Source organism: Triticum aestivum, chromosome 6B (genome assembly GCF_018294505.1).
Source record: "Triticum aestivum cultivar Chinese Spring chromosome 6B, IWGSC CS RefSeq v2.1, whole genome shotgun sequence".
In the NCBI taxonomy this organism is placed as follows: Eukaryota; Viridiplantae; Streptophyta; class Magnoliopsida; order Poales; family Poaceae; genus Triticum; species Triticum aestivum.
Window position 1 is genome coordinate 537,894,063 of NC_057810.1, and position 5,448 is coordinate 537,899,510.

At 50.8% G+C, this 5,448-nt stretch overlaps 1 non-coding gene across 1 annotated transcript; it reads left to right on the forward strand.

Annotated features, from left to right (window-relative positions):
- Positions 1 to 4,404: 4,404 nt before the first annotated feature.
- Positions 4,405 to 4,566, forward strand: LOC123140192 (U1 spliceosomal RNA). The gene has a single exon (XR_006469845.1). It is a non-coding gene; the product is annotated as a U1 spliceosomal RNA (small nuclear RNA).
- Positions 4,567 to 5,448: the final 882 nt, after the last annotated feature.

Consider the following 5,448-nt stretch of genomic DNA (forward strand, 5'->3'; position numbering starts at 1 on the left):
GATATGAACAATCACTCAACACAGTAATGAAGAAATGAAAGAGTTGAGGAAATAGAACCAGTAAGGTTGGTGAAGACAATGATTTGGTAGACCAGTTCCAACTGCTGTCTCAGTTGTACGTCTGGTTGGAGCGGCTGAGTATTTAAACTCGAGGACACACAGTCCCGGACACCCAGTCGCTGAGCACGCAGCTCAGGACACCAAGTCCTCACCGTATTCTCCTTGAACTAAGGTCACACAGACCTCGTCCAATCACTCGTGGTAAGTCTTCAGGCGACTTCCAAACCTTCACAGACTTCGGTCACTCGGCGATCCACAATTCCTCTTGGATGCTCTAGACCATGACGCCTAACCGTCTGGAAGAAGCACAGTCTTCAAAGGTAACAAGCATCGGATCCACGCAGGATCAATCTCTTCAGTGATGCTCAATCACTTTGGGTTTGTAGGTGTTTGGGTTTGGGTTTTTCCTCACTCGATGATTTTCGCTCAAAGTCCTCGGAGGATGGGTTGCTCTCAAATGACAAGTGTCAGTTTCTCTCGGAGCAGCCAACCAGCTAGTGGTTGTAGGGGGCGGCTATTTATAGCCTAGGGAGCAGCTCGACATGATAAGACATAAATGCCCTTCGATGATATGACCGTTAGGTGGATAAGATATTTTGGGACAGCTGGCGCGCAGCACAACAACGGTCGGAATTTTGACTCTCAAATTCCTCAGGGCTATCATGTTCCTCACTGTGTAGGCAATCCGCACTGGCGAATTCCTAACTCCTCAGTCAGAACAAATTCCTCAGCGACCAGAAGAACTTCGTCTCTGTCACTGAAGAAATTGATTGAGCTGTATGAGATTTCCAATGGCTTCACTCGAAGGGATTGGTAGGTGTAGGATTTTGAGTTGAGCATCACGTGGAAATTTTTCCTTAGTATTTACTCGACCACCTTTAATAGTACGGTGTTTCCTATGACTCAAGAAGGAGAAAAACAAAACTATGAAAACGAAAGTCTTCAAGCTTCATATTCCTTGCATGAATATCAAGTCTTCACGGACACACCAATTTCTTCACTTTCAAAGTCTTCATGAAAGTCTTCAGGAATACCAAAATCTTCAGTCGAAGATATTCAGTTTTAGGGGTTGGCTTTCTCTGTAAATATCAAACTCCTCATAGACTTATAGACCTATGTACACTCATAAACACAGTAGTCCCTTAACCTATAAGTCTTCAATACACCAAAATCACTAAGGGGCACTAGATGCACTTACACTTGGGTATGCTGTTTTCCCCACGGACAGCGACCTCAAAGTCTACGACATCAGCGGTTGGGGGGGGGCGCACCCCTCCTTGCCACTCTCCATCGACAGCCCTCCACTCTTCTCTGTGCGGTGCAGACCAACAGCCGTCCGGCGGGGAGAAGGCATGGTGTCACCGACAGGAGCGCACCATGTTGCATCACTGCATTCCGCTGCCGGCCGCCGCGAGGGCGCCTCTGCTGGTCGCTCTTGCGACCACTTCCAGGTGGCCATACACATGCACTCCTTTTGTCCAGATGGTGTCCATGGGATCCAGGTGGCTGTACATGTGCCCGTTCGGCGTGCGGACGGTGTCCACTTTATGTTTAGGGGTCCCAAATAAAGCGTCCCAGTCCATTTCAGGTTGAGAGTAATAAAACAAGCCGAGATGTAAAAGGCTTGTTTTTAGGTGTTAGGTTTGTGTTGCGTCGAGTCATGGTTATAAGTGGGTTAGGCTGCAGCTCGAGGACAAGCTGCATGTCCAGGTGGGGTGTAGTGTTAGAGTACGTAATGGGGCTAATGGACCTGGGCTGGCGGTATAGCCCGTTAGTCTTAGGGTTAATTAGAGATAAGGGTCGCTTGCTTAGGGGCCAAGTAAGCCTTACTTGGGAGTCAAGTAAACCTCTCTATATAAAGAGAGGAGATGTATCAATCTAATCAAGCAAGACTTAAGAAGGAAATCCATTCTCTCTTGCCCGGCCGTGGGCAAAAGGTCCCCGGCTGCCCCTCTAGTAGCCACATAACAATTTGGTATCAGCTAGCTTCGATTCGATCATGTCTTCACCGCTGCCAAGCCCGTCTCTTCCGCTGCCGGTCACCTTGTCGCCTCTGGCGACCACCACGACTGTCGCCCCGCTCCTGCCCGCGCCGAGATCCTCTGTCGCGCCCGCGCCCGCCCCCGCCGTCCTCACCTGGGAAGAGGTGCCCGGGGTGCTGCGGGACCTAACCCAGGCGGTCCAGGAGATCCACCTGTTCTTGGTCGGGTCCTACGGGCCGCACCCGGTTGCGCTGCCCATCGCCACCCCCGCGCCGCCGTGGCCGCCGCACCAGGCGGCCTTCGCCGCGCTCGCCAGGCCGCTGCAGCTGCCATCCATCGCCACCATCGCCCAGCCCTGGCTGCAGTGGCATCCGCCGCTCCTGGCGGCCTCCGCCGCGCCCGGCGCTCTGACGCAGCAGCTGCTGCCGCTGCCCGGCGTGATAGTGCAGCAGCCGCTGCAGCTACAGCAGCCACCGCCGGCCAGCTCCGCCGCCCAGTATTGGATGCCCTACGACGGGAGTGCGACGACCTCGTTCCCATCAGCGCCGCCGCCATCCCAGGGTGTCCACATCCAGCAGATCAAGTCCCTACCATCGTCGTCACCGCTTCCGTCTTGGATCGCTACCCGCCACGTGTCGGCGGCGGTGAGGCTGCAGGTTGCTGCGCGCGGCCTCCTAGCGCGTCGGCGTGTGCGGGAGATGCGTGGTCTGCAGCTGCCGCTCCTCCAAGTCGCCCTTCGCTGCGCAAAGGACCTCGATCTCGTCCGCTGAGTCAGGGATCTTGGGCATGCGGTTTCCCCCACGGGCGGTGGGCATGCTGTTTTTCTCGCGGGCAGCGACATCAAAGTCTGCGACATCTGCGGTTGGGGGGGCGCACCCCTCCTCGTCATTCTCCATCACAAGTCCTCCACTCTTCCCTGTGCGGTGCAGACCAACAGCCGTCCGGTAGGGAGAAGGCATGGTGTCACCGACAGCAGCGCACCGTGTAGCACCACTGCATTCCGCCACCGGCCGCCGCAAGGGCGCCTCTGCTGGTCACTCTTGCGACCACTTCCCGATGGTCATACACATGCACTCCTTTTGTCCAGGTGGTGTCCATGGGATCCAGGTGGCTGTACGCGTGCACGCCCGACGTGCGGATAGTGTCCACTTTTTGTTAAGGGGTCCAAAATAAAGCGTCCTAGTCCATTTCAGGTTGAGAATAATAAAACAAGCCGAGATGTAAAAGGCTTGTTTTTAGGTGTTAGGTTTGTGTTGCGTCTAGTAATTGTTATAAGTTGGTTAGGCTGCAGCTCGAGGACAAGCTGCATGTCCAGGTGGGGTGTAGTGTTAGAGTACGTAATGGGCCTAATGGACCCGTTAGTCTTAGAGTTAATTAGAGATAAGGGTCGCTTGCTTAGGGGCCAAGTAAGCCTTGCTTGGGAGTCAAGTAAACCTCTCTATATATAAAGAGAGGAGATGTATCAATCTAATCAAGCAATAATTAAGAAGAAAATCCCTTCCCTCTTGCCCAACCGTGGGCAAAAGGTCCGCGGCCGCCCCTCTAGCGCCCTCCTTCTAGCAGCCACATAACAGACATCTTCAGGGATAACGTATTACACTTGGTAAGTAATCCTAACCATTCATGTAACCTGAAATGACAGTGTTTCCTTAGTTTAATAGAATGGGAGATACAGAGATGGAGGCAATATCACCAAGAAGAGTTTATCTTCCTATTAGTATCCCTTCAGTATAGTAGAACCGTACAGTTAGTGCGAAGTAGATTCTTCCTATTGCTATCCCTTCAGTATAGTAGAACCACGCGTCTCCAACTCTGATGAGCAGGCAGAACATCAGATTCAGTAGATTCAGATGAATATATTACCACCTTTTTCCCGTTATATAGAAGAAACACTGCATTCAACGCGGCATGATAAAATAATCAAATTATTCAGCCCATTTCCAAAGATCTTGGGCAAACCCAAAGAGGATGAATAATCAAATTATTCAATTCAAATTCAAACCCCTGTTTTTTTCTTTTTCTTCTTTATCCATATGTAAGAGCAGATATAAGGCGGTCTGGACGCGGCGGCCACGTCGGATCGGTTAACTCTTTTCCAATGGATCGGTTAATTCTCAGCCGCTGCTCTCCCCTTGGCACCTATCGTGCCACAGGACATCGACCCGGTTAACTCTTTTCAACGCCCGTTTGGCCCGCTTGGTACCGATAGGCCTATACGCGGTGCCCTGTTCGAATTCCTCGTCCCGGGAAGCTGCAGCAAACACCTTGCGAGGCATACTTTCGTTTAGTACCACATCGCCCGCCAAGGAGGGAGCAGAGGCAGCGCATCCTATAAAACCAGGTCATAGGGCAACTTTGAAACATACTTACCTGGACGGGGTCTATGGCTGATCAAGAAGAGCCCTGGCCTAGGCTAGTGGCCCATATTGCACTTTGTGGGTGTGCTGGCTTACCATCTCCCCTTTGAGGGAGAGTGGACGTCATAATTTGTGATAGAGGGGGTACGCGTTCGCGCGGCCCCTGCCAACTATTAGTTTCAAAGTTTGGTTGTTATGGTTGGCTCTTTGATGGGCTGATTTGCGTTATGGTCCTTAGTCTTTACTCTGAAGTTGTGAGTTGCCTTTGCTTTGTTTACATTGTCTGTCTTGTACTGGAGCCCATTGAAGTTTGCGTCTTCATTTTTACTGTTTCATCCTTGGTCTGTGCGAGGGTGACATTGGGTTTGTTCCTATATGTCTACTCTGTTTTTCCAGTACGCACTGAAGTCTGAACTTGCTGAATTGCACTAAGAGCGAGCATGCTGGTAATGATATGGTAGAGGTGAAGAGCATACTGGTAATGACATGGGAGAGGCGAAATTGTCAACTCGTCCAGGATTGACAATTGTCCAAAATTTGACTGCTCGGCGTCAATATCTGAAGTCTGAAGAACAACCACAGTTCACATCATATTGCTTACTAGAAAGAGAAAACCTGACATCTGTTTAACATACCGCTTCCTTTAGAAGCACGTGTTTCATTCCATGCAAAATGAGTTTTTTTTTCTTTTGCGAAGGAGACAGGTTTAGATCGAGACCGTCAAACTATCAGGAGAAAAAATTGAACTAGTTTGACTGTAAATGCACTTTGTGTACTTTTCCTGGTTTCTTATCTGAAGATCACGCCGTGCAAGCTGCAAAATCTGAATAATAACGACAGCATGCATTTCACAAAATTCTGTAAAGAGGCGAGCCCCAAACCCCCCAGCACGGCGCAGCAGCAGCGAGCGAGGCGGCAACGGTACCTCTCGTCAGGAGCTCTTACTCGTCTACACCGAGGCAATCACCTCCGATCTGGGAAGATGATAGCATAAAGAGGGAGCTTCTTTCTGTACTTAACCTTAGTATTAGCCATGTGCAAATTGTTTA